The following is a 25628-nucleotide window of genomic DNA, read 5'->3' on the forward strand; positions in this document are numbered from 1 at the left end:
AGGATACTGCAAAATCCCCATTCCCTCCCCACTCCAGGGGGAAGGATACTGCAAAATCCACATTCCCTCCCCACTCCAGGGGAAAGGATATTGCAAAATCTCCATTTCCCACCTCACTCTGGGGCCAGCCAGAGATGGTATTTGCCGGTTCTCCAAACTACTCAAAATTTCCACTACCAGTTCTCTGAACTACTCAAAATTTCCGCTACTGGTTCTCCAGAACCTGTCAGAACCTGCTGGAATTCACCCCTGGGGTGTTCCGAACATTTTGGAAAACTGTTGCAGTCACTATGACCGCAGGTCTGTGCTTATGGCTTAAACAAAGGCTCTGGGGATTAGAAAAGGACAGCATAATGTCCTTCAGAGTCTCTAAATCTTGATAGGTCCATGCCCCAGGTGTACTGCTCCAACTTAAAAACAAATAAACACGGTTTGTGTCTGTGTGTTTGTGTGTGTGTGTGTGTGTTTGCAAGTTTGACATGGCACTCAAGAGTGATCAGTGGCTTATGGAGTGAGTTGGCTTGCTGCACTTGATTTCTGGAGTTTCCAGGAGCCCAGAGGGTTGGCATATTGTTTGGCAAGCTTGGTTTATGAGTTATGGCAGGACTCACTTGAATTGTGGCTTGCTGGACAATCCTGTATGTGACTTAATTAGCGGAGACAGAAACTGGGCTGGCACAGGGAATGCAATGCCATGGAGATAGGCATCACAGAGAGGAAGAATCTGGAACTGGGGAGGGAAAAAAATCACCGTTGCAGCTCTATATTTCTTATAATAAACATTTAGGCTCATACGTATGATTGTTAGCCTGATTGATTCCTTGTCAAGGGGCTTAAACCTGTGACAATCATGCAGAATTTTTGAAGTAAATTTTGGTCCATTGGGCTATTTCAGCCTTGATCCATGTCCAGAAGGTTGAAAGCTAAGTGAAGCTCCCAATTGTGTTGGCTAGACCAACAAACAAACATATCATTCCATTAACACAACAGGGAATAAAGTTGGGGTTACAATAAAAGTATTGAAAGAGGAGCAACTGAGTGGAGTCCAAAATGACGGGAGCCTCGGACTCCAAAATAGCTCTGTTGAACAGAGAGTCAGTGGGACAATGAATCTCATGGGTGAAATGCTCATGTCAATGTCAAAATTGCCAATATTACACAGTTCAAACCTTCTCGGATATGAAAATGAAGTTGAAATCTATTGTCCATGTGAAAAGGATGAAGTAGTAATGCATTACGAAGCCTTAGTAAGATCACACTTGGAATACTGCATCCAATTCTGGTCACCACAATACAAAAAAAAATGTATGTTGAGACTCTGGAAAGAGTGCAGAGAAGAGCAACTAGAACGATTAGCGGGCAGGAGGGTAAAACATACGAGGAACATTTACAGGAATTGGATATTTCTAGTCCAGTGATGGCGAACCTTTTTGGCACCGAGTGCCGAAATGGGAGCACGCGCTCATCTGGGCCGCAACCCAGAAGAGGAGCTGGCCAGGGTACATGCGCGTGCCAGAAAATGAACTTCCAGTTTCTGGCACATGCATGTGCCCTGGCCAGCTACAGTTCTGGGTTTCTGTCATGTATTCGGGCGCAATGATCAGCTAGCTGGCACGCATGCTCATGCAGGAAAATGGAAGACCAGCTCTCTCAGTTTTTGGCACTGCCACAAGCAAAAAGGCCAGCTGATTGTATGTGTATGCACGCCAGAAACCTAGAAGAGGAATGGGCAACACCATATGTGCCAGGCGACATGGGTCCAAGTGCCACTTGTGCCATAGATTCATCATCGCGGGTCTAGTCTAATGAAAAGAAGGACTAGGGTTGACATGATAGCAGTGATCCAATATTTGAGGGGCTGCCACAAAGAAGAAGAGAAGGGTCAAATGATTTTCCAAACCACCAAAAGGCAAGACAAGACACAATGGATAGAAACTAACCAAGGAAAGCAATTCCCTGGGGTTTTTAGACTTGGCTTGGTCTAGGATGGTCAGATTTTCCCAATTGAAACCATGGTGAAGTCCATATGTTGTGAAAATAAAGAGTTTTCATTAGAATGGAATAGAATTTTTATTGGCCAAGTGTGATTGAACACACAAGGAATTTGTCTTGGTGCATACGCTCTCAGTGTACATAAAAGAAAAGATACATTCATCAAGAATCATAAGGTACAACACTTAATGATAGTCATAAGTTACAAATAAGCAGTCAGGAAACAATATCAATATAAATCGTAAGGATACCAGCAACAAGGTTACAGTCATGCAGTCATAAGTGGGAGGAGATGGGTGATGGGAACGATGAGAAGATGAGAAGATTAATAGTAGTGCAGACTTATTAAATAGCTTGACAGTGTTGAGGGAATTATTTGTTTAGCAGAGTGATGGCATTTGGGAAAAAAACTGTCCTTGTGTCTAGTTGTTCTGGTGTGCAGTGCTCTATAGCGTCGTTTTGAGGGTAGGAGTTGAAACAGTTTATGTCCAGGATGTGAGGGGTCTGTAAATATTTTCACAGCCCTCCTTTTTGACTTGTGCAGGATACAGGTCCTCAATGGAAGGCAGGTTGGTAGCCATTGTTTTTTCTGCAGTTCTAATTATCCTCTGAAGTCTGTGTTTGTCTTGTTGGGTTGCAGAACTGAACCAGACAGTTATAGAGGTGAAGATGGCAGACTCAATAATTCCTCTGTAGAATTGGATCAGCAGCTCCTTGGGCAATTTGAGCTTTCTGAGTTGGCGCAGAAAGAACATTCTTTGTTGTGCTTTTTTGATGATGTTTTTGATGTTAGGTGTCCATTATTTATTTTATTTATTTGTTTAAATTTCTATACCGCCCTTCTCCAATGTAGGACTCAGGGCGGTGAACAGCCAAAGTAAAAACAAGACATACATACAAAACATACAAAATCTAAAATCTGTTTAAAATAATTAAATAATTTTGGCCGTAATTAAAACATTCCAATTTAAAATCCGTTTAAAATTTGACTCAAGCCAGCCCAGCTAGTTGAAATAAATGGGTTTTTAGGGCCCGACGAAAAATCCGGAGGTCTGTTATTGTACGTAGCTCTGGGGGGAGGTTGTTCCAGAGGGCGGGCGCCGCCACAGAGAAGGCTCTCCCCCTGGGGGTCGCCAGCCGACATTGTCTGGTGGACGGCACCCTGAGGAGGCCCACTCTGTGGGAGCGTACTGGCCGGTGGGAGGCTATTGGTGGCAGAAGGCGGTCTCGTAAGTACCCCGGCCCTAAGCCATGGAGCGCTTTAAAGGTGGTCACCAACACCTTGAAGCGCACCCGGAAGACCACCGGGAGCCAGTGCAGCTCGCGCAGGAGAGGTGTCACGTGGGAGCGCCTCGTCGCCCCCAAAATCCCCCACGCGGCCGCGTTCTGGACCAGCTGGAGCCTCCGGGTGCACCCCAGGGGGAGCCCCATGTAGAGAGCGTTGCAGTAGTCCAGGCGGGAAGTGACGAGTGCCTGAGTGACTGTGCGTAGGGAGTCCCGATCTAGAAAGGGGCGCAACTGGCATATCAGGCGGACCTGATAAAAAGCCCCCCTGGCCACGGCCGCCAAATGATCTTCTAACGACAGCCGTGCGTCCAGGAGGACGCCCAAGTTACGAGCCCTCTCCTCTTCTGACTGCTAGTTGGTGTCCATGGATGCGTTCTGCCAGTCTTCTGCCTGTTTGTTTGTAGGACTTCTGGCCACTCCTTCATAGTGAACTGCTTTGACTGAAGAACGTTAGAAGGCATTCTATCTTGAACTGCTTTTTGAGGTCCTACCATAACATCCGTTTAATATTAGGAGGTTGAATTGGCTGTTCCAAAATGTTGCATATGTTCTTCTTCATCTATACTTTTTGTAGATCTTCTTGAGATGGTTGCCTTGTTGCATTGAACACTGCTGCTTCAGCTTCAGCTGACGACAGATGTCCTAATGAATAATTCTTCGACAAAATGCAGAATTCATGGATTATTTGAGGTCAGGAAATTATCCAAATCCCAAGGCAGCAAATTATCCCCGCACCATGTCATCTTCTCTTCCATTCTTGACAGATGGTATGAGGTGCTTTCTATGGAAAACAGAATTTGGTTTCAACCAGGGGTGAAATCAAGCAGGTTCTGACAGGTTCTGGAGAACCGGTAGCAGAAATTTTGAGTAGTTTGGAAAACCGGTAGCAGAAATTTTGAGTAATTTGGAGTACTGGCAAATACCACCTCTGGCTGGCCCCAGAGTGGGGTGGGAATGGAGATTTTGCATATCCTTTCCCCAAAAGCGGGGTGGGAATGGAGATTTTGCAGTATCCTTCCCCTGCCATGCCCACCAAGCCACATGATGCTTGGAAAATCCAGAAATTAAGTGCAGCAAGCTAACTCACTCCATGAGCCACTGATCACTCTTGAGTGCCATGTCAAACTTGCAAACACACCCACCAACGCACCCACCCACCCAAACACACACACACACAAACACAAATCATGTTTATTTGTTTTTAAGTTGAAGCAGTACACCTGGGGCATGGACCTATCAAGATTTAGAGACTCTGAAGGACATTATGTTGTCCTTTTCTAATCCCCAGGGCCTTTGTTTAAGCCATAACCACAGACCTGCGGTCATAGTGACTGCAACAGTTTTCCAAAATGTTCGGAACCCCAGGGGTGAATTCCAGCAACCAGAACCGGTAGCGGAAATTTTGAGTAGTTTGGAGAACCGGTAGAGGAAATTTTGAGTAGTTTGGAGAACCGGTAGCAAAAATTTTGAGTAGTTCGGAGAACCAGTAGCAGAAATTTTGGGTAGTTCGGAGAACCGGCAAATACCACCTCTGGCTGGCCCCAGAGTGGGGTGGGAATGGGGATTTTGCAATATCCTTCCCCTGGAGTGGGGTGGGAATGGTGAATTTGCAGTATCCTTCCCCTGCCATGCCCACCAAGCCACGCTTACAGAACCGGTAGTAAAAAAAAATGTATTTTACCATTGGCTTCAACCAAACTAAATGATTTTGTAGCTTCCCACAGAAAACTCTTCAAGAAGTCCCAAGACCTTTAAAATGGTTTTGTAACTTTCCCATCTTATAGACATGTTGACTTTTTGCCGGACGTCTTCAGTCTTTGCGTAACAAGAACTTCATTATGTAGGGAAGAGCTCAACCCTGTGAGATCTATACTGGCAACGCTGGCTAAAATCAGAGCTTATTATTGAAGTGACCTTTTTAATCTCTCTAATTGCATTGGCTGATCTCGGCAGGACAATTGCTTTTTCAGACAGAAGCATCGCAAGTGGAATGACTTGTGTTTATAAAATAAATGAAGCACGCTTCAAAAGTTGGCTAGCTTTGATCTCTCAGAGTCCATGAAGATCCACGCAGAGTGCCGATAACACGCCAGTGGTGGGTTTCAAAATTTTTTACTACCGGTTCTGTGGGTGTGGCTTGGTGGACGTGGCTTGGTGGGCATGGCAGGGGAAGGATACTGTAAAACCTCCATTCCCTCCTCACTCCAGGGGAAGGTTACTGCAAAATCCCCATTTCCTCCCGATCAGCTGGGACTTGGGAGGCAAAGAATAGATGGGGGTGGGGCCAATCAGAATTTTTACTACCGGTTCTCCGAACTACTCAAAATTTCCAACTACCAGTTCTCCAGAACTAGTCAGAACCTGCTGAAACCCACTTCTGTAACACGCCTAAAAGTTATATAAAAATGCAGAAGATCCAGAGGGTGAAAATACTTTTTCACCAAGTGATGCAAACAACAATGAATTAATTTCTTCCTAATTCTATTCCCCTCCACCCTCTGCCCCACTACTTCTTGAACCTGGTCACAAGGTTTGTTTGACTGAGGTGAGACAATCTTTGTCTTGATTGGTTTAATGTTAAACCAATCTCTTACAGAGAGGTGAAACAGGAATATAATTTTGTGGTAGTGGCAAATATCTGTAGCTCGGGTGTAGAAGGAGGATGGAGCTTCGTTCTCCAAGTTTATGGGGCTGGTTTCTGAATGTTTCCTTACCAGGCTAGGTAACATATTCAGCAGAAGTTAGGGAATGTCAATATCAACGTTCTTCTGCTTATAAAGGCTTCCTGTGGTCAGTAGGTCTTGTGATGGGAAGGTCACATCAGTTGAGGGCAGGGGTGAAATCCAGCAGGTTCTGACAGGTTCTGGAGAACCGGTAGTGGAAATTTTGAGCAGTTCGGAGAACCGGCAAACTGTCTGGTCCCAGAGTGGGGTGGGAATGGAGATTTTGCAATATCCTTCCCCCAGGAGTGGGGTGGGAATGGAGATTTTGCAGTATCCTTCTCTTGCCATGCCGACAAAGCGACGTCACGCCCACAAAGCCACCTCCACAGAACCAGTAGTAAAGAAAAAAATGGATTTCACCACTGGTTGAGGGTCAAGGGATGGTTCAGATGATGGGTCATGTCAGTTGAGGGTCTTGTGATGGGTCATATCAGGTGAGAGTCTTGTGATGGGTCAAATGATGAGTCATGTCAGATGAGGGTCTTGTGATAGATCTTGTGATGGGTATCACAAAACCCATCACAAGACCCTCACCTGATGTGACCTCCCCATCACAAGACCTACCGACCACATGAAGCCCTTATAAGCAGAAGAATACAGATGCTAATATCCCCTAAAATCCTTCTGAAGATGTTACCTAACCAGGTAACGAAACATTTAGAAACCAACTCGTTGAAGAACGAACGTCTACCCTCAGGAATATAATTTTTTGATTTTCATTGGCAGAGCCTGCCAATCTTATACAGATTATAGCCGAAGAAACAAGCATCCGGAAAGCCTCTAAGATTGCTTCTAATAGGAGATGCACCAAAAACAGAACTGGCAAGGAAACTATAACTAGATGTTGGCAGCAATCTAGTTGGCTTGCCAATAGATTAGTTAATTTTTTAGTAGACAGTTTTCCTGGCAACCCTGAAGATTACAAAACAGAATTTCTGCTTGATTGCATAGCCTTCTAGTGGTACAGCTTTCTCCTAAGCTCCTAAGAATAGCATCTCACATTAGATCAGAGATCCCCGACGTCCTGAATTTAAATAATAGCTTTGTTCCAGGCCAAATAGATATTTAGCAAATGTTGAAAAACAGACTTAGAGGGAAAAAAAAAACTTTCTGGTTAAGAGGACTATCTGCGCTGGTCCTCCAGAAATTATAAACCGTGGAAAAAAATTATTTAGTACGTATTTTACTGCAGGCCCAACTGACATTGAAAAATAAAGCAACACCCAGAATCTAAGAATGTCCACCTATATTACAATAAAGTCTACAATTGAAAAAAACAAAAAGATTATGCATGCATGATTGACACATGATCTCCGTGTATTTCGCTGTGCCCTCAAAACCTTGTTGTTCCGCCAGGCTGGGCTATCAATGTAAAGATTTTAGTTGGTTTTAAATATGGGATTTTAAATTTGGGGGTTTTATAATTGAGCCAATTATTTCATAATTTTAATTATTTTTAAATTTTGTCTGTCTTTGTGCTTTTAATCAGGCTGTACACCACCCTGAGTCCTTCAGAAGGGCGGTATAGAAATAATAAATAAATAAATAAATAAATAAATAAATAAATAAATAAATAAATAAATAAATAAATAAATGAATAAATGAATTTGAAAAGAATATGCTCTCACATATTATCAGAGGTGGGTTTCAGCAGGTTCTGACCAGTTCTAGGGAACCGGTAGCGGAAATTTTGAGTAGTTCGGAGAACCGGTAGTAAAAATTCCGACTGGCCCCACCCCCATCTATTCTCTGCCTCCCGAGTCCCAGCTGATCAGGAGGAAATGGGGATTTTGCAGTATCCTTCCCCTGCCACGCCCACCAAGCCATGCCACGCCCACCAAGCCACACCCACAGAACCGGCAGTAAAAAAAATTGAAACCCCCCACTGCATATTATATAGCAATAGCTATATATCCCGCTTCACAGCCCTCTCTAAGCGGTTTACAGAGTCAGCCTCTTGTCCCCAACAATCTGGGTCCTCGTTTTTAGTGACCTCGGAAGGATAGAAGGCTGAGTCAACCTTGAGCCTAGTGAGATTTGAGGGCTGTTCTAACCACCTCACAAGTCAGATCTGGCCCACGGGCCTTGAATCGGACACCTCTGATCTAGGCTTTGCAAATTACTTTTATGGGGGGAGCTTTTAGGGAAAGTTTCCATATTTGGCCAATAGAGACAGCTATAGACAAGTAAGTGAGCTACCATTTATCAGACCCACCAGCCTTCTCACAGAAGTCTGGATTGATATATGGGGTCAAAGACCCTTAGACAATTCAGACAGAAGGAAGTGAACAATAATGAGGGGGAAAAGGAAGGGGGGTCAGTCAGTTAGCCCTTGGCCTGAAAAAATACACATTCCATCAAGTACAGGAAGAAGTTCCACCCATTATAAGAAGAACTTGAAACTCAGAGATTTTGCAAAAGGTTTAAAATTAATTTGGGAATCAAATTTAGGAGAAATAAATGATAATGATTGGAAAAAATATTTGGAATAGAAGAGTATATAAGAATATGTCAGTTAGAGTTAAGGAAAATGGATATCCAGGGGAAGGTTACTGCAAAATTCTCATTTCCTCCCAATCAGCTGGGACTCAGGAAGCAGAGAATAGATGGGGTCGGGGCCGAGGCCAGTTAGAATTTTTACTACCGGTTCTCTGAACTACTCAAAATTTCCGCTACCGGTTCTCCAGAACCTGTCAGAATCTGCTGGATTTCACCCCTGACATGGTGTTTAGAGAAACTGGAGCACTTTTGAATGTAAATTTAGATATGTCACCGAGGATTTATTTCTTTAGTGGTTCAATTTATATGCCGCCCTTCTCCGGAGACTCAGGGCGGCTTACAATGCATTAAGCAATAGCCTTCATACTTTTGTATATACCTGCTTAGTAGGACTTTTGGCCCCCCCTAAGCGGTTTTTTTTTTTTTATACAAAGTCAGCTTATTGCCCCCACAATCCGGGTCCTCATTTTACCTACCTCGGAAGGATGGAAGGCTGAGTCAACCTTGAGCCTGGTGAGTTTTGAACTCGCAGTAATTGCAGGCAGCTGGCAGCTACTTAACAGGACTTTAGTCCGCTGTACCACCAAGGCTCTTATTAGGATTGTATTACTGTTGCTGGTGGAAAAACGAGATATAAATGAAACAAAAAAGGAATTGATTGTAAATTTGATAATGGCAGCTAGATTAGTGATGGCTAAATATTGCGGACGAAATCGGGATATTCAAAGAAATGAGTGGTATAATGAAATTTGGAGTATGGCAACAAATGATAAATTAACAACAGAAATTAAATTTGAAAAAGGGATGATTAAAGCAAACAATTATAATGAAATATGTGGGGGGTTATATAAAAACAGTGTTGGTGGAAGGCAAAGGGAATAAATCTACTCAAGAATATATGTTGTTTTGGAGGGGATAAGGGCACAATTGGAATATATGGTATATCTTTTAGTTAAGAAGAAGAAATATAAGGGGAAAAAATCAGGGGTGAAATCTACTTACCTTCCTTACCGGTTCGGAAGTGCCCATGCCGCATGCATCATAGCTTAGGGCCCGGTTATTTACGAGACCACCTTCTGCCACCGATAACCTCCCACCGGCCAATACGCTCCCACAGAGAGGGCCTCCTCAGGGTGCCGTCGGTCAGGCAATGTTGGCTGGCGACCCCCCCAGGGAAGAGCCTTCTCTGTGGGGGCACCCGCCCTCTGGAATGAGCTACCCCCAGGGTTACGAATGATCCCGGACCTCCATATCTTCCGGCGGGCCCTGAAGACTTTTTTATTTCAGCAAGCCGGGCTGGGTTAAAAATCTTTTAATTGGGGAATTTTATGGGTAAGGGGTTTTAAATTGGGGAAGCCAAAGATAAATTTAATTTCATTTTATAGTATTTTAATGTTTGTATTGTGTGTTTTTAATTTTGGCTGTTCACCGCCCCGAGTCCTTCAGGAGAGGGGGCAGTATAAAAATTTAAAATAAGAAGGTAAAAAAACCATTACTTCCTCATTAAAACCAGGAAGTAATGACACCCGGGCAACGATCCCTACCGGATCGCCGAACCACAGGGAAAAATCGCTACCAGATCAGGCGATCCGGTCCAATCCGGGAGCATTTCACCCCTGGAAAAAATGGTTTCCAGGTATGTGGGTGAGTTTGCACTGTAATATTTGTATTTCCCCCCTCTTTTTTTTATTTAGATGTATATGTATTACGTTTGTATTTTTTGTATTTAAAATTAAAAAATATTTTTTAAAAAAAAGAAACGCAGAGAATTTGCTAAGACGGAAGCATAAACACTGGCGAAAAAAAAATAGTGTGTCTTGAGATTGCCTTCAGAAGTTGTGAGAGCTTCATCACTTGAGACTTTCAATAAAAGACTGGACTGCCATTTGTCAGAAATGGTATAAAGTCTCCTGCTTGAGTGGCGGGTTGGACTAGATGACCTATCAGGTCCCTTCCAACTCTGTTAATCTGTCTATAGATAACACAAACACACACCTTGGTGGCCTTGGTGGCGCAGCAGACTAAAGTGCTGTTAAGTAGCATCAGCTGCCTGCAATTACTGCAAGTTCGAATCTCATCAGGCTCAAGGTTGACTCAGCCTTCCATCCTTTCGAGGTGGGTAAAATGAGGACCCGGATTGTGGAGGCAATAAGCTGACTTTGTATTAAAAAAAAAGAACACCGCTTAGGAGGGGGGCTGAAAGCCCTACTAAGCAGGTATATACAAAAGTATGAAGGCTATTGCTTAACGCATTGTAAGCCGCCCTGAGTCTCCGGAGAAGGGCGGCATATAAATCGAACCGATAAACAATAATAATAATAAACACAAAAACAAAGAAAGAACCAAAGCTGTTTTTAAGAGCATCCTGTAGAAAAACACCGATATGAATATGAATATTTTAAAAAGGCATTGGAAACAGGATGCCAAAGACGTCTCGGGTTTTGAGATGACGAAGAATGCCAACGACTGCAAAGCCGTTATATTTTTTCCCTGCGGAAAGCGAAGGATGGATACTTTCGTCTAATTGATTTGGGAAGTGAAACCACCATCAGGGAAGCGTGATAAATCTTGCTTTGTATTTCCTCCCCACACCCCTTTAATTAGCAAATAAGACTGGACTGCATGCTTCAAAACCCATCATGGTTTGGGACCATTATACCAATCCAGATGGTTCTTTAAGGGCATCAGCAGGAAATGGCTGCTCTCGGAAGAACAGTGTGCAACTTGTCACTGAAATTGGTCTCTTCAGCGAAGGACTGGAAAGTTGCCAACTGAATATTACTTTTTAAAAAGCGTTTGGGAGGAAGACCGGTGAAATTCATGCTTGCTTAGGAACCAAACACATCTTGATAGGATTTGGTAGGATTGGCCTCAACGTGGAAGACTCATTGTCAAAGCACATTATTCAGTGTCTATGGAGATTATCACTCATCCAAGTCACGGTTGTCCCAAAGGTGTTTTTCCAAGAGGCAACTGGACTTCCTTTGTTTTTCCCCGAAGATGTTTCACTTCTCATGCAGGAGTGGAGTGGAGTGGAGTGGAGTGGAGTGGAACGGAACAGATGAAATGAGAGGAGAGGAGAGGAGAGGAGAGGAGAGGAGAGGAGAGGAGAGGAGAGGAGAGGAGGGGAGGGGAGAGGAGAGGAGAGGAGAGGAGAGAAGAGAAGAGAAGAGAAGAGAATGGAGAAAAAGAATGGGAATGGAATGGAATGGAATGGAATGGAATAGAATAGAATAGAATAGAATAGAATAGAATAGAATAGAATAGAATAGAATAGAATAGAATAGAATAGAATAGAATAGAATAGAATGAGAAGAGAAGATTAGATTAGATTAGATTTATTAAATTTGTATACCACCCTTCTCCCGAAGGACTCAGGGTAGTGAACAGCCAAGATTAAAATACATACAATATAAAAATTAAAATAAATTAAAACAGAATTAAATCAGAAGGGAAGGGAAGGGAAGGGAAGGGAAGGGAAGGATAGGGAAGGGAAGGGAAGGGAAGAGAGTAATGAGAAGAGAAGAGAAGAGAAGAGAAGAGAAGAGAAGAGAAGAGAAGAGAAGGGAAGGGAAGGGAAGGGAAGGGAAGGGAAGGGAAGGGAAGGGAAGGGAAGGGAAGAGAAGAGAAGAGAAGAGAAGAGAAGAGAAGAGAAGAGAAGAGAAGAGAAGAATGAGAAGAGAGGAGAGGAGAGGAGAGGAGAGGAGAGGAGAGGAGAGGAGAAGAGAAGAGAAGAGAAGAGAAGAGAAGAGAAGAGAAATGGGAATGGGAATGGGAATAGAATAGAATAGAATAGAATAGAATAGAATAGAATAGAATAGAATAGAATAGAATAGAATAGAATAGAATAGAATAGAATAGAAGTCTTTATTGGCCAAGTGTGAATGGACACAAGGAATTTGTCTTCGGTGCATGAGCTCTTTTGTGTACATAAAGCTATAAGTGATAAATCATGATCATAGTCATCATAAAAATACATTCATCATAAATCATAAGATACAACACTCTGTGATAGTCATAGTATACTAAATAAGCAATCAACATAAATCATACTAAAACCCAATATAAATCATAAAGATATAAGCAACAAAGTTATAGTTGTAAGTAGAAAAGGATAGGTAATAGGAAAGATGAGAAGAATAATAGTAATACAGCCCTACTAAATAGTTTGACAGTGTTGTGGGAATTAATTGTTTAGCAGAGTGATGGCGTTTGGGGAAAAACTGTTCTTGTGCAGTGGTGGGATTCAACCAGTTCGGGAGAACTGGTTGTTAACTTTCTCAGCAGTTTGGTGAACTGGTTGTTGGAAGAAATCATTAAGGCAGAGAACCGGTTGTTAAATTATTTGAATCCCACCACTGTCCTTGTGTCTAGTTGTTCTGGTGTGCAATGCTCTATAACGTTTTGAGGGTAGACGTTGAAACGATTTATGTCCAAGATGTGAGGTGTCTGTAGATATTTTCACAGCCCTCCTATTCAGAAGCTTATTCTGTTGTGACTGAATGGTGGGGAATGGAAGGAACTAGTGAGAAAGTCCATTGTTGAATGTAGAAAATTCTAGATGTTCCTCCACCGGGTAACGTATTGTGCTAAAGTCTCTTTTAGATTTTTTTTTTTTAGAAAGTTTCTGCCATTCCACACAGATAATATTAAACTAACAAATAATTTGATTTACTTCCTCATTTCGTTCTTCATTCCACTTCTTTACTCCTCAGAGAAGTTATTTTGTGAGTATTAGCAAGTACGAAGATGCAGGGAAATGAGGAAACACTAGAGAATTTAGCAACCTGTAGTTTCAAGTTTTCTTCCATTTTTGCTCTGTTGGATGGAAATTCTAGGCATTACAGTTAAGCAGTCTTGGGACTCTGCTTCTGGGGTAGATATTACATTCCCTGTGATTCAGAAAGTGTTATGGTGAAGTCCCTTCTCAAAGGCACCAGATAAACTGGGGAAGGAAAAAGTAACACAGGGGTGGGCAAACATGGCCCCTTTATGACCTGTGGACTTCAACTCCCAGAATTCCTGAGCCAGCTTGGCTGTCTCAGAATGAATTCTGGGAGTTGAAGTCCACAGATTGTAAGAGGACCACAGTTGCCCACCCCTGGAGTAACAGATACAAATGAAGGCAAATATACCAGTGGTGGTGGGTTTCAATTTTTTTTACTACCGGTTCTGTGGGCGTGGCTTGGTGGGGGTGGCATGGTGGGTATGGCAGGGGAAGGATACTGCAAAATCCCCATTTCCTCCCAATCAGGAGGCAGAGAATAGATGGGGGCGGGGCCAGTCAGAGGTGGTATTTACTGGTTCTCCGAACTACTCAAAATTTCCGCTACCGGTTCTCCAGAACTGGTCAGAACCTGCTGAAACCCACCTCTGAAATATACCTAGTTCCAGGATATTGTTGCAGGATCCAATCTGGGTCAGACACTGGGACCAGAGGTTTTACCTTCTGAGCGTTTAGACGCATGCTGGAGCCCAGCTTCAGGTGATTTTTCTCTAGTAGAGTATGTGTCGTTCAGTGTGTGGTATTTATACGGTTGTTTGTTGCATGTGGCTTTTTAGATATTGACTGGGGTCAGTGGAGGGCTGCAATCGGTTTAACACCCGGTTCGGAGAGCGCGTGCCTAAGGCACTTCCGCGCAGTGCTGAAAATGGTGCATTTTGAGGCTCAGCTGTTTACCTTCCAAGCAGGGATGGGATGCTGGGGGTTTGCAACTAAGATTCTGTGCAGTTTGGAGAACCCCCAAATCCCACTCCTGGCTGACCCCTCCCCACCCACCCCTCCCTGCCCCTCCCAGGAGTCCCCACATGGCCCATTTTGAATGCTCGGGAAGGGCAAAAAATGGGCCTACCAGAAGTTTGGGAAGGCCAGAAATGGGCCCATTTCCAGCCTCCAGAGGGCCTCCGGAGCCTGTTCCTCCATTGGGCAACATATTGTGTAGACCAGGGGTCTGCAACCTTAAACACTCAAAGAGCCATTTGGACCTATTTCCCACAGAAAATAAAACACCGGGAGCCACAAAACCCTTCCCGTGCCTGACTATTTCTTGAACGGCCACAAACTAGCATATGTAGTTGAATTAAACGTTCTGTTTTCTTCTGAAGCTTTTCTTTTCTTGGATTTATTCATGGTTGGCCTACCGGGGCTTGAAAAAGCTCAATAAATTGCGTGCCAGCGGGTGTTGCACATTAGCAGTTGTGATACATATTTTGAGTGACAGGGAGCCGCAGCAGAGGGCCGCAGGTTGCTGACCCCTGGTGTAGACAGATCTCCCCCATGGGTCCTGAAAAACAATATCCAATCCAAAGTGGAAGCGTCTCGTCCTTCACAAAATCCTTGTTCTCATTTTTGTTTGACAAATTCCAATGAATGAATAAATAAATGAAATATTAATATTTAAAATAAATCAGTTGTGTTGTTGTTGTGCTTCCTGTAAGCATAGTCCCAGCCTCCATTTTATACAAGGCCTAAGTGTCCACTTAGCTGACCTATTAATTGACCCTTTCTGAATGCGTTGAACTATGAAATTGATGGCCTTAATATGATGATGAGTGTTGTTCCCCAGGAAAAAAAAAAAACATTAGAATGAAATTAATTATAGGCTTCTGTATTTCACAGATGCTTCAGTCATTAGTCCTCCATGCATTCATTCAAATCATCCCAAATAAATATTGTTATCATATTTTTTTTTAAAAAAAACAAAAACACTGGTTTGCTTTTCCTTCCATTCTTCATATGAAATATTTTCCAATATTAGAGATTAATGCTCAGTCTTAGGTAACTTCGCACAGAATTGTTCTTTCCAGGGAAGTGGGAAAATTTCCCCCTTTTCATTAAATAACACTATAACAGAGTTGGAAGGCACTTTGAGGGTCATTTAGTCCAGCCCCCTTCTCAAGGAGGAGATCCTATACCAGTCATTCCAGACAAGTCTGTTGTGGCTCCGTTACCTGAGCCTGTGTCATCGGCAGGAGAGGACTCCGAGAGTGAAGGAGAGGAGTTGGCAAGGCCTCCCTCTCCAGGACCCTCCTCTCTGGCAATGCCTTCGGTGTCCACCGAAGGGCAAGAGATAGGGCCGGGGCCAAGCACATCCACGCAGCCACAGGTGGACAGTGATGAGGGTAATGAGTCTTGGCTGGATCCTCGGCAGCGTTGCAGAGATAAGCGTGCGCAACAGAAGAAAAGGTGTGCCAGAGATTAAGCTGAGTCACTGGACCACACCCCACAGGGTATAAAAGGGGGTGAGGTGGCCATTCAGACTCTGTGCCGGACAAAGCTAACTACTATTGAGTCACATTGCATCTTTGGAAACAACATTATCGGCCTTGGATTTATTTTACAAACTGGACAATTCTTGACTGTGGGTATTTTGTTTATTAAGTAAAAGTTCTTGGCAAGCAGCTACTGGGTTGCTGCCAAGCGTCTTATCAGAAGAATTGGTTGTCTGCCAGTTTATTTAACCCCCGGCTGTCTGTTTGTGTACGTGTGTGAGACCGGGACAGAACAAAGTCACTATCCCGTCTTTTCTTGAAATCTGCCAGTGATGGAGCACCCACAACTTCTGGAGGCAACTTCTGTTCCACTGGTTAATTGTTCTCATTGTTAGGAATTTTTTCCTTAGTTCCAGATTGATTGCTTCTCTCCCTGATTAGTTTCCACCCATTGCTTCTTGTCCTGCCTTCCGGTGCTCTGGGGAATAGGTTGACCCACTCTTCTCTGTGGCAACCCTGGTCCTTCTTTTCACTAGATCAGACATTCCCAATTCCTGTAACCAATAATTGCATGCTTTAGCCTTCAGTCCCCGAATCATCTTTTTTGCTCTTCTCTGCACTTTTTCTAGAGTCTCAACATCCTTTTTTTTTGGTATCGTGGTGCCTTGTTTGTTTATTGCATGTTATTCTGACTTTTCTCCAATGAGTTTAATCTAGAATAGCTGTTACTCTGTCCTTCCCCACTCTCCTTCTCTCCTTTATTTCTTTCTTTCTTCCTTCCTCCCTCCCTCCCTCTCTCCCATCCTTTCTTCCTTCTTTTCTTCCTCCCTTCCTCCCTCCCTCCGCTACCTTCCTTGCTTGCTTGCTTGCTTCTTCCCTCCCTCCCCTTCCTTCTCCTTCCTTTTCCTTCTCCTTCCTTCCTTCCTCCCTCCCTTCCTTTTCCTTCCTTCCTTCTTCCCTTCCTTCCTTCTTTCTTTCCTTCCTCCCTCCCTCCCTCTCTCCCTCCCTCCCTCTCTCCCTTCCTTCCTTCCTTCCTTCTTTCCTTCCTTCCTCCCTTCCCTTCCTTCTCCTTCCTTTTCCTTTTCCTTCCTCCTTCCCTCCCTCCTTCCCTGCCTTTTCCTTCCAGTTTCCTTCTACTTCTTTCCATCCTTCCTTCCTTCCTTCCTTCCTTCCTTCCCTCCCTCCCTCCATCCCTCCCTCCCTTTCTTCCTTTTCCTTCCTTCTTCCCTTCCTTCCTTCTTTCCTTCCTTCCTTCCTCCCTCCCTCCCTCCTTCCCTGCCTTTTCCTTCCAATTTCCTTCCCCTTCCTTCCTTCCTTCCTTCCTTCCTTCCTTCCTTCCCTCCCTCCCTCCCTCCCTCCTTTGATATCACCCTTTGGTAAAGCTAGGGAATGCTTTCAGTCATTTTTCCACATTCAATGCGTTTGGGCTGTGCAACCCGAAGTCACATTAGCAGACAGCTCTCCCCATGTGTACAGCAGGTGTTTTGCTCTTGCTTCAGCTTCATTTTGCTCTTGGCACACATATTTTCAAACTTGCCTCTCTCTCTTTTTTTCTTTTTTTCTTTTGGTTTTGCTTTAATCCCCTAGCCTAATACGCATCAAATGACTCTCAGCAGCTGCACTTCAAGAGCGGTAAGAATAAACTCCCTATTCCTGCAGGAGAAACTTGAGACACATTGAAAACCTGAGGCTTGGTAAAAAAGCACCTGCCTTTATAGCTGCAGGGTTGAAGGCATTCCAGTTCGTCTCTCCTTTTCAGACTGGCAAAGGCTTCCCATCGCTACGGAGAAAGCAGTTCGGTTATCTGTTTTTCTCGTCGCACTGTTATCTTTGTCCTACTCGCAGCGAATTAATTGAATTTTGATGTTGCGCGTCCTCAGATGATCTGAGCAGGGGAAACAGAAAAATAAGGAACGACGCCAGCTTAGGAAAAAAAAACTTTCAAAATTGGGCAGACCGAAGCCAAACCCCCCCCCTTGATTTAGCATCTTGCAATAGCTTTAACTTTATTCTCGCCTTTTTCCTTTGCCATATATATCTCGTTATCATTTTATCTAAGTCTATAAAAAATTCTTTACCCAACTTGATTGGAATTGTCTGGAATAAATACAGGATTCTAGGCAAGACTTTCATCTTAATGGTTGAAATCCTACCAATCAAAAACAATTGTAAGCTGCCCCGTTTCAACAAATCTTGCCCTATGTTGTTTAAGCTTGTTGCAATTGTTTTTTTATTTTATTTATTTATTTATTTTTATATGCCGCCCTTCTCCGGAGACTCAGGACGGCTTACAATGTGTTAAGCAATAGCCTTCATACTTTTGTATATTTTTATACAAAGTCAGCTTATTGCCCCCACAAACCGGGTTAGTTTCTGGTCTCTTGTTCTTATTTACCTTTTAAAGTTACTGCTCTCACTGGTCTAGATTTTTTCCCTTTTTCTTCTGTGTCTTCCTTTTTCTTCTCCTCTTCTATGTCTTCCCTTGTGATTTGTTCTTGGGATGTCTCTTCTTCTGTATTTGCTATCTCGTTTTCCTCCTTACTGGTTTGTTCCTCTTCTCCTCCCCTTAATTGGTCTAGGAAGTCTTGAGCATCGCTTAAACAGTCAATTCTAATTTTCCTCCTAATTTCTATAAAATGATGTATCATAAGTATTTAACTCCAGATAAATAGATAGATAGAATTCTTTATTGGCCAAGTGTGATTGGACACACAAGGAATTTGTCTTGGTGCATACGCTCTCGGTGTACATAAAAGAAAAGATACGTTCATCAAGAATCATAAGGTACAAGACTTAATGATAGTCATAGGGTTTACAAATAAGCAATCAAATCATACAATGAAACAGTCAATATAAATTGTAAGGATACCAGCAACAAGGTTACAGTCATGCAGTCATAAGTGGGAGGAGATGGGTGATAGGAACAATGAGAAGATTAATAGTAATGCAGACTTAGTAACTAGTTGGACAGTGCTGATGGTCAAGAATGTATATGAAAGGGACAGAAAAAGAAGTCGAGATGGACAATGAATCAATCAATATTAAAAGAAAAGGAATATATTCAATTTATTTATTTATTTTATTTTTTATTTTATTTCCAATTTATATACCGCCCTTCTCCCTAAGGACTCAGGGCGGTGTACAGCCAGAGTTAAAACATGAAATATAAATATTAAAAAACAATTAAAATATATATAAATTTGGCCCCAAAATTAAAAATCACAAACCAATTTAAAACATTTAAAAATTTCTTCTTAAACCAGCCCAGCTTGCTTGAAAAAGTGGGTTTTAAGGGCACGGCGGAAGGCACTGAGATCTTGGATTCTCCTTATCTCTGGGGGCAACTGATTCCAGAGGGTGGGAGCCCCCACAGAGAAGGCCCTCCCCCTGGGGGTTACCAGCCTACATTGATTGGCCGATGGCACCCTGAGGAGGCCCTCTCTGTGGGAGCGCACGGGTCGATGGGAGGTTGTCGGTATGAAAAGGGAGTTGGAGTTGGTGCCATCAATTGCTGGAAATCTAATTCTCATAGCACTGCCTAATGCCTCTGTATACTTACCCATCTAGTATGGCTATAGCATTATTATTATTGTCATTATATTCTTTACTAACCCCTCTTATTAGTATTATTATTATAATTATATTACGTTGTTTGTATGTACTGTACACTAAGAGCTTCTGCATTGGAGACCTATTCTACTCTACTCTACTCTACTCTACTCTACTCTACTCTACTCTACTCTACTCTACTCTACTCTACTCTACTCTATTCTATTCTATTCTATTCTATTCTATTCTATTCTATTCTATTCTATTCTATTCTATTCTATTCCAGCATCTCATGGTGCTTCTTGTTTGGATTACATTGCAGACCTCTCTGTGTGTGTCTCTGTTTCTGTCTCTCTCTGTCTCTCTCTCTCTCTCCAGTAAGTAGGCTAGCCAATTGATTAATAGATGATGATGATGAAGAAAATAGAAGATAGATACATAGATACATACATAGATATAGATAGATAGATAGATAGATAGATAGATGATAAATGATAGATTGATTGATTGATTGATAGATAGATAGATAGATAGATAGATAGATAGATAGATAGATAGATAGATAGATAGATAGATAGATAGATGGTAGATGGTAGATGGTAGATAGATAGATGATAGATGATAGATAGATAGATAGATAGATAGATGATAAATGATAGATTGATAGATAGATAGATGATAGATAGATAGATAGATAGATAGATAGATAGATAGATAGATAGATAGATAGATAGATGATAGATGATACATAGATAGATAGATAGATAGATGATAGATGATACATAGATAGATAGATAGATAGATAGATAGATAGATAGATAGATAGATAGATAGATAGCTGATAGATAGTAGATAGATAGATGATAGATAGATAGATAGATAGATAGATAGATAGATAGATAGATAGATAGATAGATAGATGATAGATAGATAGATTTCCTTTTTCCTGAGACATCAAGGCATCATGCATACTATTTTCTCCTCTACAAGATGGGTTGGGCTGAGATTTGTGACTGGTCCCTGGGCCAGTGAGTTTTCCATCACTAGGGATAGATCTGAATCTGGATCTCCACACATCTCTTCCATTCTTTTAACCACCATACCGCAAGGCTCTTCATTCAACACCAGTTGGGCATTATTAAAGTGAATAATGTTCAAATATAGTCAGGAAAGTATACACCAATGAGCGCATGTGCAAGTAACCCTCACACCTTTATGTGTGACTTACCAGTAATGATGTCAAGTTTCCGAAAGATGCCCTAATTAATTCATGACTGGTAACAAGTAGCATCTCCTACCTGTCCTTGACTGATCTTGAAAATGCTAAAGGGCCAGATATGAGATCACCAGGAAATCTGAGTAGCGTAGGCTACAGCGGAAAATTGAGGAAACGTCTCCAGAAGAAGGCAGTCGGAAATCATATTGTTGCCAAAACAATAATAGCAACAGCTATCAAATATGGATGAGTCCACCTAGTTATCGGAAGCTGAACTCGATTCAAGGGAGTTTCGTTTATCTTCCACATTATGTTTAATGCGATAGCTACATCAAGGCCTTCTTCTGGATAAAACAGTCGATTCAGAACTTGGCATGACACATTATTTCTAGACTCAAAGGTGCTTTTTTCAATGACTTTGTTTTTCCTTGAAGAAGTTTGGCTTTTCCAGAGCGTGATCCCTTCGCGCGTGTGGCAGTGCCGAAAACCGACCTGCACATGTGCGCCAGCCAGCTGATCATCGGGTGTGCATCAGGGGTGGGTTCTAAAATTTTTTACTACCGGTTCTGTGGGCGTGGCTTATTTTGTGGGTGTGGCTTGATGGTCATGTGACAATTCTTTAGGATTTAGCAGAGGTACTGGTCTACCAGGCTTTTAACTGCTTGCAGAGCTGTACCGATCTACCCATTTGTTCTTGGAGTGTTCTGGTCTCTTCATTTGTTTTTGGAGGCACCGGTCTACTCATTTATTTTTCGAACGCACTGATCTACCACCACACTGCCTTTTAAAACTGATCAGCTGTAGGGCGGCCCTTTGAAGCCCCGTGGCAAGAATTTAAACAGTTTTTTTCCTTCTAGCCAATCAGCTGGGACTCGGGAGGCAGCGAATAGATTGGGGGTGGGGCCAAATAAAAGGTAATAATAATGTGGGGGTGGGTGGGAGGGCCCAGCTCCTGAACAAAGAGAACCGGTTCGGTGATGTCATATCATCACTGCTACCGGCTCGGCCGAACCGGGCTGAACCGGGAGGAACCCACCACTGGTGTGCATGCATGCTAGAACCTGGAAGTTCGGCTTTTCCAGAGCATGACCCTAACGAGCACATGCAAAAAGGTGCTGAAAAGGTTCACCATCACTGCTATAGGGTCTCCTGCTTGAGCAGGGCGTTGGACTGGAAGATCTCCAAGGTCCCCTTCAACTTTTGTTATTCGATTTTCTTCTAGGAGACTTTTTTTTTAAATAGAATTGCGTTGATCATAACCTTCCTTGGTGAGCACCTGCCCAAAAACTAACTTGTCGGGCTCAGAATAGCTAGTTTACTTCCAGTTGCCCAGAACAGGCAGTAAATATATCTAGTGGTTGGTTGTTCCTGCTACTTATTCATTTATGCAACTTAGCATCTCGTGCATTGCCATTTGGGACTGACAGATGTTTTCCCTGTGTGGTGGCCTGTCGGCCACAGGCCTCTCCAGCAGCCAAATCAGATGAGTGGCATGGGAGTAAGGGCCAGCATCAAGGCAACCTGAGAGCTCCCAGAGGGAAGAGGGAATGGAGCTGGCAGAGAGAGAGAGAGAGAGACAGAGGTGGAGTCTGGGCCATCTGTCAGCCCTCAGATGGAGAGTCAATAGCTCCCAGATTTGGAGGCGGCTGATGAGGAGGAGGAGGAACAGCTGGGTCCAGTGCCAGACACGTGGATATGCAGAAGGCAGAGGAGAGAAGAGCAGAGAGGAAACATATGGGCTGGTCCTTGGGACGGAAGAGCCACCTCTGCTAGCGAAGCCCACCCTAGCCCTGGGGATAAAAGGCAGGGGGCGGAGATGAATAGGTATGGCAGACAACTACTCATCTCCCTGCCGGTCTGCTACTGATAGTCTGCATTTCCGAATCCTGTCTGGAAACTATAAGAATTCTTCTTGGAATCTGCAGCTCCTTCTGAGCATGTTTGTGTCTCTGCTGCTGGAAGAAAGCAAGCAGACCTTCCAGGACTTCCTTTGCAAGTGTGGGAAGAGAGAGAGAGAGAGAGACTCCTGGTGTGTTGGGTGTTGTTACCTAGGCTTCCTGAGTCATTAAAACACACGAGTAGTCCGAAAAACCTATTTTATTGCAACAGCTGTGAATTACGTTCATTCACAGCTGAGTCCCAATTAGTTGCAAAAAGTCCTTCGGGAGAAGTCCTTGGGGATAATCACCAACCTTTATCTCCCTTGACATGCTGCCAAAGACCTACTTGGCAAAGCCACACGGATTCCAGAATCAAACAGAGATGCCGACTGGGAACAGAATTAACAATGTTGCTTTCCTACAAAGTGCCCACGTGCCTTTGCTCGTCTTTTAAGCCTTATGGGAGGGGCCAATCATCTCCAGGCCTTACTCCTGAGTTGTCCCTTTTGTTTTAACTGTTCATGCCTTCTGGTAGCCCTTCACATGCGTGCACTAGGAACAGGCTCCTCCTGTTCCTCTGCCTCTCTGAGGTCCGACTCTGAAGGCTCCGGAGCCCACGCATCGCTCCCAGATGGTCCTAGCCCCATCTCTGCCTCCGATACAGAGCCCTCTTCCAGGCCTTCCCCAGACTCCAGGACTGGCCCATGTTCCTCCCCAGCCTCCTCACTGTCCGACTCCGCTGCCAGCTCCGCAGGCTGCTGGTGGACCATAACATTGGGCTAGTTCAGGGGGAAAGGGAGCAAGTGTCACTTCGTAGCTTGCTGTGAGAGAGAGTGGCTGCTGCTGCTCCTAATAAACAGAATGTTTTGTTAACTACAAAGAGCTTGTTGTCTTTGGAAGCCGGGTCAGAACATTCTTCTTCTTTGGGGCTAGTTGATTTGGTGAAAAATATCCAATCTAGGAAGTATCCAGATTTTCCTAGCAACCATTCTTAAGTGGGATATATGATACCTGTAGCAACCAGGCCTGGGTATGCGTCAGGGGTGGGTTCTAATTTTTTTTACTACCGGTTCTGTGGGTGTGGCTTATTTTGTGGGTGTGGTTTGGAGGTCATGTGACTAGGTAGGCGTGGCTAGCTGGTCAGAGTCGTTTCTGGAAGGTCCTCTCACTTACGACCAGTCCTCGCACTTACGACCCGACTCATTTGTTTGCTTTTAACACTGATCAGCTGTAGGACAGCCCTTTGAAGCCCCGCGGCAAGAGTTTAAACAGTTTTTTTTCCTCTAGTCATCAGCTGGGACTCAGGAGGCAGCAATAGATTGGGGGTGGGACCAAATAAAAGGTAAGAATAACACTGGGGGGGTGGGGGATGGGAGAGCGGGGGGCAGAACCGGTTCGGTGACATCATATCGTCACTGCTACCGGCTTGGCCGAACCGGACCGAACCGGGAGGAACCCACCACTGGTATGCCTTTGTCTACAGATAGCCCTTGACTTACAGCCATTAGTTTAGTGACCAAACTTACAACTGCACTGAAAAAAAAGTGACTTATGAACATTTCTCATGCTTACAACCGTGGCAACCTCCCCATGATCACGTGGTCAAAATTCAGGCACTTGGCAACTGACTCGTCTTTCTGACGGTTGCAATGTCCCAGGGTCACGTGATCAGAAGTGGTATTCAGCCGGTTCGGACTGGTTCGGGCAAACCGGTAGCAGCAACTGTCCCCACTCCCCACCCCCCACCCCACCCAGACATAATGCTGTCATGTTTAGCCATATTTTCGAGGCCGAGCGTATGCACGGAAGGCCAGGCGAATGTGGGGAAGTCGCTAGAGAGAGAGCGAAGCAAGTGTGCACGTGCACGGCGAATCGATGACAACAATATGTGAAACTCACCCCTGCACGTGATCCCCTTTTGCGACCTGCTGAGTCAGTGGGAAAACCAGATTCACTTAACAACCCTGTGACTTACTTAACAACAGCAGTGATTCGCAGATAACACAGCTTAATATTTTAAACAATTGTTTCCCTAAATTCTGTCTATTTAACAATACCATTATCCAAAAGCCCGTTACTTAAATTGTGTTATTTGAAAAGGTAAAATAATAGAAAGTTAAAAGAGCCTTGGTAGTACAGTGGTCTAAGGCACCCTGTTATTAAGCTGGTTATTAAGACCAGCTGCCTGCAATTACTGCAGGTTCGAATCTCGCCAAGGCTCAAGGTTGACTCAGCCTTCCATCCTTTCTAAGGTAGGTAAAATGAGGACCCAGTTTGTGGGGGCAATAAGCTGACTTTGTATAAATATACAAAAGGATGAAGGCTATTCCTTAACGCATTGTAAGCTGCCCTGAGTCTCCGGAGAAGGGCGGCATATAAATCAAATTATAAAAAAAAAATTGTTTTCAGTAAGTCATTTTGAGCTAATCTTGTTTTTTCCTCTCTTTTCTTTTTCTTTTTTTTTTTTCTTTTTTCTTTCTTCATATTTTATAAGATGGCCATTTGTGGAGATTTGAAAAAAGTTTCTCTTAAAAAAGTGTTAGTAATTGTACAAATTTATGACCGGATCAAGGCTTCGTTCTGAAAAGATGTATTTTATGTTTATGTTTTAAAAATTAAAATAATAATAATAATAATAATAATAATAATAATAATAATAATAATAAAAAAAAAAAACAGCAGTGATTCGCTTAACATGGCCTTCCACCATGCCCTTAAAACCTTCTTTTTTCAGCAAGCCGGGCTGGCTTAACTTTTTTTCTTAATTTTTTTTTAAATGTTTTAAATGGGTTTGTTATTGTTCTTAAATTACGGGGCCAAATTTATATATATTATTTTAAAACTATTTTAATGTTTGTAATTTATGTTTTTATTCGGCTGTACACCGCCCTGAGTCCTCAGGGAGAAGGGCGGTATATAAATTGGAAAATAAATAAATAAATAAATAAATAAATAAATAAATAAATAAATAAATAAATACACAAACAAACAAACAAACAAACAAACAGCCGGGGCAAGAAAAGTTGTAAACTGGGGCAAAACTCACTTAAGAAATTGTCTTGTTTGGCAACAGAGTTTTTAGCCTCCGTTGCGGTTCTAAATTAAGGGCTACCTTTTATTGATCTCCAGTTCTTATTCTCGTCATCCCGCGGCTTTCAAATAAACAATTTCTCCCATCAGCAAATGGTTTCTCTGGAACGCTTCCAGCCATCCTAATTCCAGACAGGAGCTACCAAGGAGATCTTTAAAAGCTTCCCTTTGAGTTCTCGT

General features: G+C 43.1%; 1 long non-coding RNA gene across 1 annotated transcript in view; it reads right to left on the reverse strand.

Moving 5' to 3' along the window:
• Window positions 1-17126: 17126 nt before the first annotated feature.
• The window catches only part of LOC148112717 (uncharacterized), a 42005-nt gene continuing 33503 nt past the window's right edge, over window positions 17127-25628 (reverse strand). The window contains exons 2-3 of the long non-coding RNA XR_015729182.1: window positions 18109-18342; window positions 17127-17598 (exon numbers count right to left, since the gene is read on the reverse strand). This is a non-coding gene — a long non-coding RNA (uncharacterized LOC148112717). The remainder of the gene's footprint in view (window positions 17599-18108; window positions 18343-25628) is intronic.

The sequence above is a fragment of the Pantherophis guttatus genome, chromosome 8 (assembly GCF_059756535.1).
Source record: "Pantherophis guttatus breed Tessera chromosome 8, ASM5975653v1, whole genome shotgun sequence".
In the NCBI taxonomy this organism is placed as follows: domain Eukaryota; kingdom Metazoa; phylum Chordata; class Lepidosauria; order Squamata; family Colubridae; genus Pantherophis; species Pantherophis guttatus.